This window comes from Podarcis vaucheri (genome assembly GCF_965113315.1).
Source record: "Podarcis vaucheri genome assembly, chromosome: 12".
Taxonomy (NCBI): Eukaryota; Metazoa; Chordata; class Lepidosauria; order Squamata; family Lacertidae; genus Podarcis; species Podarcis vaucheri.
In genome coordinates, this window is record NC_138750.1 from 22,593,748 (window position 1) to 22,611,411 (window position 17,664).

Sequence of the window (17,664 nt, forward strand, 5' to 3'; positions counted from 1 at the left end):
TAAATAAGGCAAGAAGTTAATAAGGCTCACAGCCAGTTTGATCTTTCCTTCATGCAAACAAGCAATTGAGCCAGAAGTCTTCCATTAACTATATTTGCCTATATTGTCTGTACAATATAGAAACTACGGAAGAAAGCAGGATATTAAGCAGGGAAACTACAGAAGAAAGCAGGATATTAAGACATGGTTTGAAATTGGTTTATTATATAGAGTGGTTTGTTCCAAAGTTCATAACCACAGTTTCTCAATTTGGATGAAACAGGAAACTAAAATTAATGAAAAACTTCCTGATTTGTATGTCAGCTCAGGTGAAGGGAGAAGCAAAACAATTGGGACTGGCCATCATGCTTGTTCATATATCGGTTTTTTAAACTGAGATATCACCATCTGAATTATGATGAAGAAGATAAAGTTTAGTGGGGCCTTTTAGTTATTAGGCCCCTTCTTTACAGATGCTTCAATACACTGTCGAAAACTTTTTGTTATACAAAAGGAATACTGAGTGAGCATGCTGTGGGGGTTTATGCACAAACATGTTCAGAAATAGTTCTCACACATTACAGGGAACATAGCAGGAACACACATGGCATAAAGGCATGTGCTCATGATTGAATGCCCTATTATGCTCCATGACATTTATTGTCAAGAATTTAGGGTCACAGCTTAAAAAGAAGAGCATAAGGAGATGCCCAGCTCGCAGAATAGACTTTATACCATAGGTAGGCATTTTCCAGCCAAAGGCAACCCTTCCCTTCTTAGCAACTTTCCAGGGGGCACACACCAGGGGCAGGTGGGGCCAGAGGCAAAATGGGTCAAATAACAAATGTTGAATGTACTTTTTGCAGTGGGCTAGTTTCTCCTCAGGGATGCAAGTGGTGCTGTGGTCTAAACCACTGAGCCTAGGGCTTGCCGATCAGAAGGTCGGCAGTTCGAATCCCCGCGATGGGGTGAGCTCCTGTTGCTCTGTCCCGTTGCTCAAATATTTTATTGGGAGGGCCAAAGGAACCTAGGAGTTGGTTCCTTTGAAGCTTTTCCTGCCTCCACTATTTTCAGGGGCTGGGAAGGAGGAAAAAGAAGATTTACAACAGTGGTTTGCGGGAGGTCACAGCTTAGAAGTAGATGAGGGGAAAAGTTGGGAAATAACGGGAAAGGAGGAGCAGGCAGACCTGGACACATTGTCACTAGAAAGCATTCCAGACCCACCATCTCCCAGAACCCGGCGATCCTTAAAAGTAGGAGAGCAAAGAGCTCGAAGACAGAGGGCTTGTAGCAGAACCCATAAAATGAAAAAGTGGGAGAGGCCAGGGTGGTGGAGATTCACTCAGGATAACGCCATTATCCAAGAGGCTGGAGTCTATAGCCTCTCTCTGTAAAGATCAAAAAGAAAAAGGACAGCAAGAAACTTTTCCTTGGCCTTATAATTTCCTGGGCAACCAGCTGAGAGCCGCTGACAGCACAATGACAGCGATTTGTCCTCATGTTCAAAAAGATGCATTGCCTTTGGCAACGGAGGATACAAACAGCTATAATAGCTAACAGACAATGCTAGACCTACCCTCCATGAATTTTCTCCTTTTAAGCCTATCAGTGGTCATAAGCACATATTGTGGCGGTGAATTCCACATGCCAAGTATGCCTCTTTTTATAAGCTTCAATAATGCTCACAGTTCCCAGTATATTTCCTTTAAACTCAAAAGCATATATTTCTGGTATAATTCCCAAATGTAATCCCAGCTCATGAAATACACAGGTTTAATGACCTCTGAATGTGATTAATTCCATACATACAACTAGAGGAGTAAGACTATTTAAGGGGGGGGGGGAGACTTAAAACTAATAATAATACCAATCAAAGTTATCTACCAATAAGAACCATGCTTCCTATACACCTTAATCTAATACTACACATCCTAACTAAATTCACCTGGCCTTTTTCAAGATGCAACAGATACACTCCTTAAGAAAAACACCTCAGTGGGATTTAACTGCATGCCCTGATTCCTGTTGGGTGCACAGGGAATACAGAAAGGGAGCTAAATAAAGTCGAGCAGTCTTGCAATCTGTAAGCATTACATTTTCTCTACGCTACAGCGGAGACCGCATCTTGAATCAAACTAAGAAGTACTTGATTATGAGTTCAAGGCTGCAGAGTATTTATTGTAAAATAAAAACCCTGTGTCACTACTATAGCATCTGTATTCATCAGATACTCACCTCCTTCCATGAAAAGAAAAGCTGCTTGTAAATCCACAGTGGCAAGAAAATTATATTTTAAAAAAATCCTTTGGATGCAAAACCCCAAAGAGAGCAGCTGCTGAAAGCACCCAGCCAATGCAGAGAATCTCAGTCTCACAGTAAATCCTGCAAAAATGCATCTCGCTCACTTGTGTGGATCTCTTTATTGCAGTTGACAAGGGCTCGCCCAAGGGACAAACTTGTTGTTCCATAAAGATCCTTAAACACGAGAAATTGATAAAACATTTAATCCAGCCCCTGGTATCAAATGTCTTCTTTTGCCATTGATGGCAAGAGAAAAATCTATTTGCCAATTAAATAACGACATTCAAAACTATCCTGTATATTATATCTCTTAATGCAGTTTGGCTGCCGTGGAATGTATCCAAGAAACTAGATATTTTACAACATTAAAGATAATTCAATGCAATTTATACTGAATATGTTGGGGGGGGGTTGTGCTAATCAGCATTGCTTGCATTTTATAATTTAAGCAAGAAAATCTGGAGACAAAATGCTATTTAACAATACTGCAATTTGTTTATGTTTATCTATCGCATACTATTTCCTACAGACAGGTTGAAATCAGACTGAGTCAGTAGACCCACTGAAATCATAGTGGGTTCCTTGAGCCCATTCTTTCAATGGGTGATACCCACCATTAGTCAAAGGGTAATCACCCACAATCCAGATCTAGATGCACACAAACCATCTTCTATAGCTGCCAGAAAAGCCAGATTCTTTTTTTTAAATTCAGCATGGAGAAAGAATGATCTAATAAAAATAGATGCATACGCTATCACTTGCTCATGTGCAAGCTAACTCAACAACTTGTTACCACTTGCCTCAATTTGGGAAAAACATTTGGGTAGTCCAGTATGCATATGGAACTCCCTAGAGGAGATTTAGCATTCAGTTCAAAATTGGGAAAATAATATTGAAATATACTTGGAGTTTTGTAGTGATTTCATGCTCTTTATTGCAGCTCATAAAGACAGCGAATGAATTTCCCCCCAACCCTCTGGCTTTATATACTGTACATTATTTACACAACAGGTCCAGTGTGATTGGCTGATTCTGCTTCCCCCCTGGAGCCTGATTGGGCTGCTCCTGCAGGCCAATCAGTTGTTGCATTCTAGGATCCTACCTGCCTATTGTTCTAGGATCCAAGCTCAGTACATAACAAATATATTCACACAGAAAGATTCCACTTCCATTGCGATCCATACAGTACAGTAGTAGAGCTTTTTAGAATAGATCAAGAACAAGGATTCATTCTTTGGTTTTCTAGGTGTCACTTAACTGCAACTATTATCATCCGTGACTAATTGGGCATTCTGGCTGGGCAGTTAAGAGGCCAGCAAATCTATAGTTGGAGGCCATCCCTGCTTTAGAGTCTTGCAAGATAGCACCTGTACACAAAATTAAGCAACTTTTCATTCTGCCGCCTCTTATCTAGCAAAATGGCTGTGCTAATTCTAAAACACAGAATAACTCTTTGCCTGCTTATCTGTAGGCTTCATTCGGACTACTGTATAGCAAGCAGTTTCAGGACTGGGGGTCGGGGGCAGAAGCAAATCCATTTGAGATTAAAAGGTTTTTAAAGCACAGTGAATTAAGCATATCAGAGGGCTGAAATGGATCGGTAAGTTCAAGCGCCAAGCAAGCATCTTCCAATGTTCTTTAAGGATGTTCCACGGGCAATGTTCTCAAAACTGCAGACTTCTCTGGGGACAAGATGGGTATCATTAGGAGAACTCCTCAAAGTCTAATGCTCCTAGTTGCCAAATGTTTTCCCCATCCTAACCAACTATGATAGAGAATAATATGGAAGCCCATCAACAAAAACTGTATAATAATTGATTTTTTATATTCAGCTATTATATTGTGTATGCAACAGCAACCATTATATATATATATATATATATATATATATATATATATATATATATATATATATATATGTTTTGGTGTCTTCGGGTGTCTTCCCGTGTAAGAGTCGGGGTGTCTGTGCGACGTTTCGACGAGGTCTCACTCGTCATCTTCAGGCTGGTGCTTTCGGCTTCTTGTTACTGGAACAGAGCAGAATCTGGTGTTTGAGTTCCTATAAATACTGTTGAGGGGTGTGGTGTATAGCCTCCAACGTTCTGGGCAGAGAGGAAGTTCCTAGATTAGTGTGCCTTTTCTTCTTTTGTTCCCCGACTCTTACACGGGAAGACACCCGAAGACACCAAAACCTGCATTCCTGTACCCGTGAAAATCTACGAAAGCATATATATATATATATATATATATATATATATATATATATATATATATTACTCTTACACGGGAAGACACCCGAAGACACCAAAACCTGCATTCCTGTACCCGTGAAAATCTACGAAAGCATATATATATATATATATATATATATATATATATATATATATATTCTTTGCCATTATAAGATTAGTAATTAAGGAACAAAAGAAGAAAAGGCACACTAATCTAGGAACTTCCTCTCTGCCCAGAACGTTGGAGGCTATACACCACACCCCTCAACAGTATTTATAGGAACTCAAACACCAGATTCTGCTCTGTTCCAGTAACAAGAAGCCGAAAGCACCAGCCTGAAGATGACGAGTGAGACCTCGTCGAAACGTCGCACAGACACCCCGACTCTTACACGGGAAGACACCCGAAGACACCAAAACCTGCATTCCTGTACCCGTGAAAATCTACGAAAGCAAATATCTCACCTCTACGGGGAGGAAACCTTCCAGCTGACAAGAACCTACGAGAAACTAGAAATCCGAAGAGCCACCATCTTATGTGATCTCCTGTTCCTACGCAACTGCCGAGACAACAACTTAACTCCCACATGCTTCCAACTTAAATTCCACTCTAAAACCCCAGCTACCGAAAGGATCCTGAAACGAACTGAACTATCCCTAATCAGAAACGAAATACATAAGAAAAGATACCTACTGAACCAAACCAACAAAGATCTGCTCACTCTTCACCTCAAACTATGTAACAAAATCCACCCTGCACTCTGGGACAAATGCAAACAACTAGCCGTCTGGAGAGCTGAAACTGAGACCTCACATAAGACAGACAGACACACCAACAAACTCTACAAACTAGAGAAACGCCAGAAACCCAGCCACCCTCCACAACAACCCATGAAACAAACAGTACATAACATATCAGACAGGATCCTCACCCCAACTGAAACCAAAGTACTCTCCAAAGGTTTCAACTTTGCAGTCGCCCCGAGACGCATCCCCACGGAAAACATCATATGCGGAGTCGAAGCTAGCCTGACCAAAATCGACCCAGATGAAGCCAATAAAATCAGACTTGAAGTTACCAACATCCTCTGCTCCAGCAAACCACCCAGAAGCAATTTACACAAAGAAGAACAGAAAGCACTCACCAACCTGAGGAAAGACAACAACATAATCATTCTCCCAGCAGACAAAGGCAACGCCACTGTTGTGATGAACACATCGGACTACCAAGCAAAACTATCAAATCTACTACAAGACCCTACCTACCAACCTATAAAAACAGATCCCACCACCTATCTGGAAAAAACCACCAAATCCAAAATAAAAGCCTCTCCTATCAGTGAAGAAATCCAGCTAAGAATCATCCCCAGAGAAAAATCTTCCAGATGCCCCAAACTCTACGGTCTCCCCAAGATACACAAAGAAGGAACACCACTCAGACCAATAGTCAGCTCCATAGGCTCACCTCTACAAAATCTCGCTAAATTTCTCGCTAAGCAACTTCAGCCCTATGCAGAATCCATCGCTTCACACGTTACTAACTCCTTCCAGTTCATTGAAACAATAAAGAAGCAATACCTACATCCCGATGACCTACTTGTGAGCTTCGATGTTGTATCTCTCTTCACTCAAGTGCCCATTAATGAAGCCTTGACAGCCATTCAAAACAAATACAACCCCCCCAAATACATCCTGGACCTGACCAACCACTGCCTAACCAACACGTACTTCATCCACAATGGACAAAGATACAAACAGATAGAAGGAGCACCTATGGGATCACCCCTCTCACCGGTCATCGCAAATTTGTACATGGAACACTTTGAAACCAATGCTTTAGACAAGTCAGAACACAAACCCAAACTTTGGCTCAGATATGTTGACGACACCTTTGTAATTTGGCCACACGGGAAAGAAAAACTAGATAGCTTCCTCACACATCTCAACAGCCTACACCCCAAAATACAATTCACTATGGAAATAGAAGACAACAACCAACTGCCCTTTCTTGACGTCCTAATCTACAAAAAACCTGATGGCTCCCTAGGACACACTATCTACCGGAAAAAAACACACACCAACCGCTACTTACATGCACAATCACACCACCACCCTGCACAAATAAACTCCGTAGCCAAGACTCTCATCTCCAGAACCAAACGCCTGGCTGACAAAGACCACTTGACAACTGAGTTACAGAATCTCTCAAATGTGTTAATCGCCAATGGATACCAGAAAAACAGGGTTACGAAGCTAATCCAAAAAGAAACACCCCCCAAAAACCAAGACACAGAAGAAAACAATGGCATGGCCCTCCTTCCTTATATCAAGGGCACTACAGACAAAATCAGCAAAATCCTCCATAAACACAATATCAAAACAGCCTTCTGCACCAACCAAAAAATAGCCAATATCCTCAGAAACCCAAAAGACAAAATCCAGCTGGAAAACCAAGGGGTCTATGAAATACCCTGCAAAGTCTGCCCAGCCACGTACATTGGACAAACAAACAGACGAATAAATGCACGTATCGCAGAACACAAGAATGCCGTCAAAAAAGAAGAAAAAACTTCCTCTCTTTTCCAACACATGAAAGAAACAGGACACGAAATTAATTTTGCAGATTCCAAATTGCTCTTTAACATGGAACATCACCACAAGAGAATAATCATGGAAGCCATCGAGATAGAGAAACACCCTCACAACATGAACAAGCGTGACGACACGTCCCGCCTGCCAGACATCTGGAAATTAGCCCTCCCCACAAAAACCGACACCAGAACCAGAGGCACACAGAACGCCGTCACCAATCAACCACACCAGACCCAAACCCAGACCCTCTCCACAGACATATTACAGACTCCATCCAGTAGCCAAACTATAGTGGCACCTCCGGATGCTGCACCCCCCTGCAATCCCTACACAGATCTGGCTGGCACAAGGCACAAAACCACAGCTCGCCCCTATACACGAAGCCAAGCCAGAGCACAACTAAATGCAGCACAGCCATCTTCTCAGAAAAACTCTTCACAAGCTCAAGAGGTCAAGACACAAAAGCTTTAGCAACTAATCTACACTTAATGACCCACCCAGTGGTATTCAGAATATCACTCATGAAATCACTCAAGATATCCCTCAAGTAATTAAGGAACAAAAGAAGAAAAGGCACACTAATCTAGGAACTTCCTCTCTGCCCAGAACGTTGGAGGCTATACACCACACCCCTCAACAGTATTTATAGGAACTCAAACACCAGATTCTGCTCTGTTCCAGTAACAAGAAGCCGAAAGCACCAGCCTGAAGATGACGAGTGAGACCTCGTCGAAACGTCGCACAGACACCCCGACTCTTACACGGGAAGACACCCGAAGACACCAAAACCTGCATTCCTGTACCCGTGAAAATCTACGAAAGCATATATATATATATATATATATATATATATATATATATATATATATTACTCTTACACGGGAAGACACCCGAAGACACCAAAACCTGCATTCCTGTACCCGTGAAAATCTACGAAAGCATATATATATATATATATATATATATATATATATATATATATATTCTTTGCCATTATAAGATCGTTTACTTTGATCTTCTTGAATGATCCACATAAATGTCAAACCATGTTATTTTCTAATTTTTTTATTCTCCTCCAATAACTGTCAAAGATTCTTAATGTGCTGAAGTATGCATTCATATTCTGTTGCTACGCATGTGTTCATATTTTGTGCAATCGATAAGGCTGCCCTTATAGAATTTAATTACTTTTTGCAGCAACTCTCTTTAGAGAGGCTTTTTCAGTGCTCCATGCCAGCAACAAGGCTGGACCTGTACCCTGTGACATGTCAGCTTAAAAGCATTGTTAGCCCAGGTTAATTGGGTTTTATTTTTTTGTTACCTCGGGGAGCTGTAGTATTAATGTGCCAATTCTAAAGAAATTAATTACCCTCATTTCACAGAACTTTATAATATCCAGAGCTTATCACAAAGGAAATGCTGTTCATTTTTTGTTTCTGTCTTATTAAAAAGTAACCATCACAGTCTACTGAGCTGACTTTTCTAGGGATGGGGGAATAGGATTCATTTGATCTGCAAAGAAAATGTAGTGGAATGGAGCTGCCTCCTGAAGCAACACTATAACCCAGTGCCCTTATTTGATTCTAGGACTGCCACTTATAAATCACTAAAAAAAGAAAGAAAGGCAAATGTGCACAGAGTTTTGCATAAAAGTTAGCACATGCTGAATTATACATATAGATGCAGATTTGGAAATGATCGCTATAATTTAAATAAGAATATAACATATCTCACCATAATGGAGAATACTATAACCAGGTGATCCATGTGATCATAGAATTGTAGAGTTAGAAGGGACCCTGGGGATCATCTAGTCGTACCACCTGCAGTGCAGGAATATGCAGCTGTCCTGTACAGGGACTGTACCTGCAACCCTGGTGTTATCATCACTAGGCTCCACCAACTGAGCTATCCATGAGACATCTGCTGTCCAAGTGTTAAATATTGGTGGGGAACATCAAGGTCTCTGCACTCTCTCTCCTTAGGTTTCTTTAAACCTTTAAACCAGACTTCAACTCATTAAAACAGAGGATCGCCCTCTGTAAACTAGGACGTAAGGCCACACTTTCTGTTTTTTTCAAACTCTACCCCTCTCCTAGAGGACTTCCTTTGAAGAACATCAGTATCGCTGATGCAGAAGATCTAGGGGCCCTTCCAGACCCCAGATTTTTATTATGAATTTGTGATTATTTATGCTCATAACACAACTCCACTTTTTACGCTATTTGTGCCCTCAAAAGTTTGTTTTCAATCAGTGCATGCCCCACAACCTCCTACTGAAATGCCACAACTTCTTATTCTTAACAAATAATATTTATATCGTTTTCAATGTTACAGATGATCAAAGAACAGTAAAAACAAACAAAAACCATCACCCCACTCCTCCCCAGGAGATGAGATTACAGATTACAGTGAGGCCAGCACCCTTAGAACAACACAATTCCAGTCACTTATCCAAATGAATAAACCAATCCTAGTTTAAAATTACACTAGCCAGAAAATATTGTAGTGTTGAGTGAGGTTCCGCTGTGTCTTCTCTTTAGCTGTATACATAATAAAGGCATCCCAATCCGTTGTGAATGTGTCCTTTGATTTCAAACCCCACGCAAGCTTCCATTGCTAGCTATTTTTTCTATCACAGCTAACTGCCACACTTTCTTATACTATAGACTCCTTTGAGAAGTTTCCAACAATAGACTGCAACTACAAGCCTAGCTGCCTACAAGAGATGACCTATAAGATGTTTGAAATGAAGGTTTGGCTTATCGCCCAAGGATAGGTTGCATAAAAGCTAGCTCCAAAGATTTAACAATGTTTTGTCCTGTTACGGCAGGAATGTCCCCAAATACTGACTCCCAAAATGTGGCCCCTTTTTTTAGCTCCCGCCCCCCAATGTGCTGGTGTGACCCTATAGCCATCCTCCAATAAATCTGAGTGTGAGTGAAGTTGCTACGAGCCAGTCTGGCTAGTGTTAAGTACAGCATTTGCAGAATTTTAAAAGCAATTTCCTTCAGAGAGGCCGAAACTGATTTGAAGGGAATTTTTTCCCAAGTAGCAATCTATTCGGCTACATCTACGCTTGCTAGCCTGACTCCTACATGAGCCACAGCCCATTGGCTATGCCGCTCTCCACCAACCAGACCATGCTCCATCCATGTTGCTGCTGCTAAAAATCTTTCTAAAGGAGTAAGTTCCTTCAGAGATTGTGGGTGGCACTGCGGTCTAAATCAATGAGCCCCTTGGGCCTGCCAATCAGAAGGTTGGCGGTTCACATCCACGCAACGGAGTGAGCTCCCGCTGCTCTGTCCCAGCTCCTGCCAACCTTGCAGATCAAATGCATGCCAGTGCAAGTAGATAAATAGGTACTGCTGCAGCAGGAAGGTAAACGGCGTTTCCGTGCGCTCTGGTTTCCGTCACGGTGTTCCGTTGCACCAGAAGTGGTTTAGTCATGCTGGCCACATGACCTGGAAAGCTGTCTGTGGACAAACGCCGCAACTCCATAGTCTCCTTTTACTGGACTTAACCGTCCAGGGGTCCTTTACCTTTACCTACATAGCAATGTCCATAACGTAAGCAGAACTATCTACCAGTGTCTGCTTTTTCAACTTACATCTCTGTACAGATGCAAATGGGTTTGCGTAACTAATGTCTGCGCTTCCAGAAGTTGTAATAAGTCGCAATAAATGTTTCCGTTTGCCTTTCTCCTTTCTCCATTCTCCCCCACCCACATCATTTGTCCACAAGACCACCCCTTTGACTGAACTTAACCATCCAGGGGTCCTTTACCTTACCTTTACCTTCCTGTTTGGTAACACTCACAATGGGATACCTAGCTCTCTGAGCTGGGTTCTCTGCAAGTCTCTTCAGAGTGGTTTCAACTGTGTGAAGAAATCCTGTAGTTCACACAGTCCGCCCACCGTAACTTTTAATACCAGAAATGTGGCACCGCGAGGAAAGCATTGCAGAATAGTTAAAGCAGAATAAATCTACCACTAATGCACTATTATTGTGTCAAGGACATGTTGCGGAATACACTCACCATAAAACACCACTCTTGTGAGGCCCTACAACCACCTTGGGGGTATTATAAGTAGTTCACCTGAGCAAACCTTGCAAAAGCTTTCGAGGACCCAGCTGCAAAAATGGCAAAGTAGAATTATTCTTTGTTAGTGTTCCATGTACTCAGCCTTTGTTAACAAGGTTTTATGAAGCAAAGTAATTCACTCTAAAACAAATGTATTTAGTATACTTCTGCATTGGTGATTCATGAGAAAAGAAGCCCTGGTTCTTCTTTAGCTCTGCACTAAATTTAGCTTCTAAAGCTGTTTGTTTAGTAAACAAAATGGTCGTTGTTATGCTGTATTATGATTGCTCTTCCTTCCCATGGTTCATGGTTATTTATATGGGATAGGAACCGGACTGCCAGTGGCTAAGCTGTATATGAGCGTCTATTCGCTTCTTTTACTTCTCCCCGGTGGGCAAATTTTTCTTATAAAATATTCCTTACAAGTCCACTTTAAATGCAAGGCAACTGCAGGCCGATTCTAAGATTTACAGAGCAAGCGTAAAAATGCTTAAGGTGGAGCACAGCTGTTGCAATGTCACAAACGTATGACATTACTTAGCATTATGGTGAGGTCATTGATGGAAATGAATTCAGATAAATCAGCACATTATACCGAGGTTGTCAGCCAACCTGGCAGTACTAGGGTAAAGACTTAAGCCCACTGAAAAGCTCTGCGGAGCCAAGAAATCATTTATTTGCTGTTAAAATGGATTGCCAGACTTAGCGCTTAATTAGCAATAGGAAGGCTTGATTCCCACATTTTTCCACATTCTGGATAACTTTGCTGCTGATTACTTCTGAGACATGCAACTTATTGGCTCTCACCTTTGAGGGGCAGCAGATTCTGAAGAAACATCCACTGCTGGTGAAAAACTGCCTTGTGGCAACTTTACCACAATATAAGATGAATATAGGAATGGGGCCTAGATAGCAGGCCCTCCAAGTGTCCCTATTTTCCAGGGACAGTCCCAGATTTACAGACGCTGTCTCAGATTCTGATTTGATCCTGGAACATCCTGCTTTTCCTTAGCACGTCTTTATTTTCACTGGAGAAATGTTGGAAGGGTATGGAGTTATGTGACCCCTAAGCTAAAGAGATAAGTTACTATACAACCTTTTGAAGCCATCTGAAGGTGGAACTGTACAGGGATTTTTTTTAATGTTTATTGTTCTATTATGTTTTTATATATGTTGGAAGCTGCCCAGAGTGGATGAGGCAACCCAATAAAATGGTTTGGGTATTTTTTTTACTATTACAGTGGTACCTCGGGTTAAGAACTTAATTCGTTCTGGAGGTCTGTTCTTAACCTGAAACTGTTCTTAACCTGAAGCACCACTTTAGCTAATGGGCCCTCCCACTGCTGCCGCACCGCCACTGCGTGATTTCTGTTCTCATCCTGAAGCAAAGATCTTAACCCGAGGTACTATTTCTGGGTTAGCGGAGTCTGTAACCTGAAGTGTCTGTAACCTGAAGCGTCTGCAACCTGAAGCGTATGTAACCCGAGGTAAGATAAAGGTAAAGGGACCCCTGACCATTAGGTCCAGTCGTGACCGTCTCTGGGGTTGCGGCGCTCATCTTGCTTTCTTGACCGAGGGAGTTGGCGTACAGCTTCCGGGTCATGTGGCCAGCAGGATTAAGTCGCTTCTGGTGAACCAGAGCAGTGCATGGAAATGCCGTTTACCTTCCCGCCGGAGCAGTATCTATTTATTTACTTGCACTTTGATGTGCTTTCTAACTGCTAGGTTGTAACCCGAGGTACCACCATATTATTATTATTATTATTATTATTATTATTATTATTATTATTAACGTCCCTATTTTCAGCAGAGAAATGTTGAAGAGCACAAGACAGCAGTGTTAGACGTCTCTCTAACATTGACACCATTGCTCATGCAAAATCTTAAGGTGTAGTCCTGGGCAAATCATGCTCTCTCAGTCTTAGCGTCCCATTTGTAAGATGTGGAATGAATGAAGATACTGAACATCTATTTAAGTGCGACGAACACTGCCACACATGCAGAAGCTTTAGATTCTTGCTTGTGTGTTTCACAGCTGCCTCAGTACTTCAAGCTTCAAATCTAGCTTGCCAAGTGGGGAGCAGGGGATTGCTGTGAAATAGTCCAATGGCCCAATACACATTAATCATGCAACTGTCTGGATCACAGCCAGGATTATTGCAGGGGGAAACGGAATGAGGATGAAGGACCTTAAATATAATAAGGAGAAATATTAATTTATTCATTACCCAACATCCCAATCTAGTTTCTGGAGTTTATTCTGATTACTAACTGATCATATTATCAATTTCAAATTAACCATGTAATCAAATGACTTCACAATAATCTAAATAATTTTACTTGTTTGCATTGATATATCGCTAGTTTATCAGAATTGAGTATCTGTGCTGTTTTCATTATTATATATTTTATTTTCTCCACAACAGAAAGCAGTAGTGGTTTAGTTTCTTCTTCTTAATCAATAATAGTATTTTCCATCCCCTTGGGTTCTGATCTCAGATATTATAGTCTTTTACTGAGTTCAAAGCCTTTAAGAAGAGTGAAATCCATTCCAAAAATATGTTGTGATACGTTAGGGATGCATAAAGGTTTTTTGTGATTTCACAATGAATACATTAGCTTTAACATCTATTCTCCTGATAAGTCCTTCTGAGGTGGTCTCTACTTTCCTTTCACAAACATGGATACAGCCAGTAAGAGACTCTTCACTATGATTAATGGGCTCCCATTGGACATACAGAAAATTTCCCAGCCTGGTTCCCTTGAGAATGCTCCATGACATGGTTTTCTAGGCAAAGCTAGATTAAAAGAGGAGGAACGATAGCTATAGTCCACCTACCCCACAGCCATTAATTATATACAGTGATAAATCAAAGTTTTCAGCCAGAACAAAGACTTGTGTGGCAAACAAACAAGGGTGTTCACAGCAAATTGTTTTGAAGCAGAATATAACTCTTGATAGAGACAATGGGGCTAGGAAAGCCACTGTCAATATTGTGATAATGTGCTGTTGATTTATGAAGAATTAGACACAGTGCATCCAATTACTGCAGAATTAACTGAAACAGAAATCAGCAAAAAAGAAAATCAGGGCCTTGTCGCTTCTCTTTCCCCAACACGCCTCCTTTCCACACTGTTGAAAGAAAGCAACTGAAAAGATTTATCTTTCCTTAAATTTTTAGATGCTATGAAGTTTTATTTGGAGCATTAAGAAAATTTCCAAAGGAATTCTTTCATATGTGCACACAACTTTCCTGGCCATTGTTTTCCAAGAAGAATTTGTGCAGTCGACTCATATTCTTCCAAAAAAATGAAACATGCCTCGTGGTTCACACTCCCAATTTGTTTGTGTGACCATATGATGATTTTAAGACTTGTTTAGAATTTACTACTATATATATTTTAAATCGGGACGCGGGTGGCGCTGTGGGTAAAAGCCTCAGCGCCTAGGGCTTGCCGATCGAAAGGTCGGCGGTTCGAATCCCCGCGGCGGGGTGCGCTCCCGCTGCTCAGTCCCAGCGCCTGCCAACCTAGCAGTTCGAAAGCACCCCCGGGTGCAAGTAGATAAATAGGTACCGCTTACCAGCAGGAAGGTAAACGGCGTTCCGTGTGCTGCGCTGGCTCGCCAGATGCAGCTTTGTCACGCTGGCCACGTGACCCGGAAGTGTCCCCGGACAGCGCTGGCCCCCGGCCTCTTGAGTGAGATGGGCGCACAAACCCCAGAGTCTGTCAAGACTGGCCCGTTTGGGCAGGGGTACCTTTACCTTTACCTTTATATTTTAAATAATCAGTAGTGGAGACAACTCCAGGGATATGAAGTGCAAAATAAAGAAAATGAGTGTAATAGCTTTTATCTTAATTTAAGAACAGGTCAATTATTCTTTAGGGGGTTCCATTTGCCCATTTTGTAAAACTGCAAGTGGATTTAATGTGCCTGAAAACTGGAAGAATAAATCTGGCTTGAATCACACAAGAAACTGTTCCTACTCTGCTTTCATCCTGAAACCACAACTCCTTTTAATGCCTGTGGGAATGTTGGTGATGAAAAGAACATATGGAATTTAAGACCAATCCATACACTACTGGCAGTGGCCAGAAGGCCATTTCAAGATGTCAGAATAAGGCATGATCAAGCCAAGCCAATCCTTGCCTCCAACCTAAGGGGCACAGAGTTGTCTTAAGATCAGAGGACATGAATGGCAGACAACAAGCTTCTCCTCAGCACAAAACTACCTTCAGTTGAGTCTGAATATGGCAAAAACGCAAGTATTGTTCACCAAATCTTGATCAAGTCCTTCCTAGAAAGCTTATAAAAAAACTTAAGATTTTAGGAGAGTTTTCAAGGGACTGGACAGTTTGATATTAATGTGGGGAAAAACTGTTCCATTCACATTTTAAAGCAAAGCTACTGTATCTAATTCACATTTCTCAAGACAACATGCAAACCAAAATGCGTGAAATTCAAAATTTTGTCATGCAGTTCTCCAATGGCAAAACAGGTTTTTAAAAAAGCATATATTAGGGCAAAGTGTGTACCATAATAAATATATTAGTGAAAATAATGTTAAAAATGCATATTAGGGGGAAAACACTTGCTAAAAAATGTGTATTGGAACAAATGTACATGCAAACTGACACAGAGAGGAGATAAACTGATTTTAAGATTGGGGTTGGGAGGAAATAAGAAAAATGGAGTGATACCAACAATGACACATTCATCTATACCTAAGTGGAGCTTTTTGATTATCAGGGACTCTTTTCTCCCTGTTGAAGTTGGTATTCCTTGGTCATCTGTGCACAAGCACATCACATATGGAAATACTAGTAAACAGATGCTCCCTTCTTCTGGCTCCCTTTGAATCCAAGCTCAGGATTAAAAACAAACACCTGTTAATCATGCGGGATCTCCTTAATAAGTGGTAACTTGGGTTACATACTCTTCAGGTTACATACGCTTCAGGTTACAGACTCCGCTAACCCAGAAATAGTACCACGGGTTAAGAACTTTGCTTCAGGATACAAACAGAAATTGTGCTCTGGTGGCGCGGCAGCAGGAGGCCCCATTAGCTAAAGTGGTGCTTCAGGTTAAGAACAGTTTCAGGTTAAGTACGACCTCCAGAACAAATTAAGTTCTTAACCCGAGGTACTACTGTAGATACTTGCTCTAACTGGATGGGAAATCATGCCCTCCTCCCAGAGAGCACGCGTCGCAGTGAGATTACCAAGACTGACCTCACTGCTGTTGTGGGTGGGAACGATTGGATAGTCACAGCAATCCGATTGGTGGTCCCTCGGTTGCCGAGGTAAATCGGGCCAATGGGAACATTTCAAGCATTAACTGAGGGACCCATATATACCACTGTACGTTGCGTTGAGCTTCCTCTTTTTCGCCTTGTGCACTGGATCACTCGCCCACCCTCCCTCTATTTAGGGTTCATTATGACCTTGCTATGCTGCTGTGGGTCATCTGTTCTTGGGACAGGGGCCCGGTAGGAATTTTCCCATTTGGCTGATTGGCTGGTGCCACTTGGGTTTCGCCTGCCGCATAGCAAATCGCCACAACTTTGAAAGGTTTGGCAGTTAGGCATTGGTTCAAGGTGTGGTCGAGGGGAGGTTGGAGCACCTGCCCCTCCCAATGCGTGAAAGGGTATTCCGTTAAAGGAATCCTGGGGCTCTCCTTGTTTTTGTCCGATCCCCTTCCAGGGGTTAGGGCCACGCCAGAGCCCCTGGGAGCATTTGGGGTGAGCTTGAGTATGAACCTGGTCCAATGCTCCCCCAGGATGTTTTCCCTTACTGACGTCTGTCGGAGTCCAGCTCAGATGCAGCCAGTCAGGAACCAATGCCTAAGCAATCCACTCATGATCTGTAATCAATAAAGTTGTGGCCAAAATTATGCCAATAACCTTAAACTAAATTCTGTGTCAATTGTGTCATTATTTATTGGGGGAGGTCTTGGGATCTTAACACTTAACACCAACTCCATCCAACTCCATACCTTCCATATGGTATTAACTGGATAGTTAGATACAGTGGAACCTCGGTTGTTGAAAGTAATCTGTTCCAGAAGACCGTTCAACTTCCAAAACGTTTGACAACTGAGGGGAATTTGTGAAAAAAGCTACTAAAAACGCACTTAATAACAAAAACAACACATTCACAACAGTAAGATAACAATCCTTGCCTGAGAGGAAAGTAAAAAATATATGTGAAACAACTAGCCCCTCTGATTACCAATAAATGTAACCTCCAAACTTTGCTGGACTGATATTGGGGGTTCTAATGTTCAATTCCACCCTGCATCCCACCCCCAGCTGCACACACCTACACACACTCTTGTCTCCAACAAAGGAAATGTTATCTAGCAAGGCACATACCTCCACATGTAGTGGAAATGCACCCAAACTCAACTCTTCTGGACAGCAGTCATACAAGAAATAAGCAAAATAACTAAACAGATAATAGAAATCACCCCAGAAC

General features: G+C 41.7%; 1 protein-coding gene across 4 annotated transcripts in view; it reads right to left on the bottom strand.

Moving 5' to 3' along the window:
• Positions 1-17,664, bottom strand: part of RARB (retinoic acid receptor beta) — a 343,954-nt gene that overhangs the window by 235,645 nt on the left and 90,645 nt on the right. The window contains exon 1 of one of the 4 annotated variants that reach the window (XM_082193495.1): positions 11,143-11,161. The exons of the other annotated variants lie outside the window; for them this stretch is intronic. The gene's annotated coding sequence lies outside the window, so the exon portion shown is untranslated. Of the gene's footprint in view, positions 1-11,142; positions 11,162-17,664 lie in introns of those variants that run through there. 4 annotated transcript variants of the gene reach the window in all.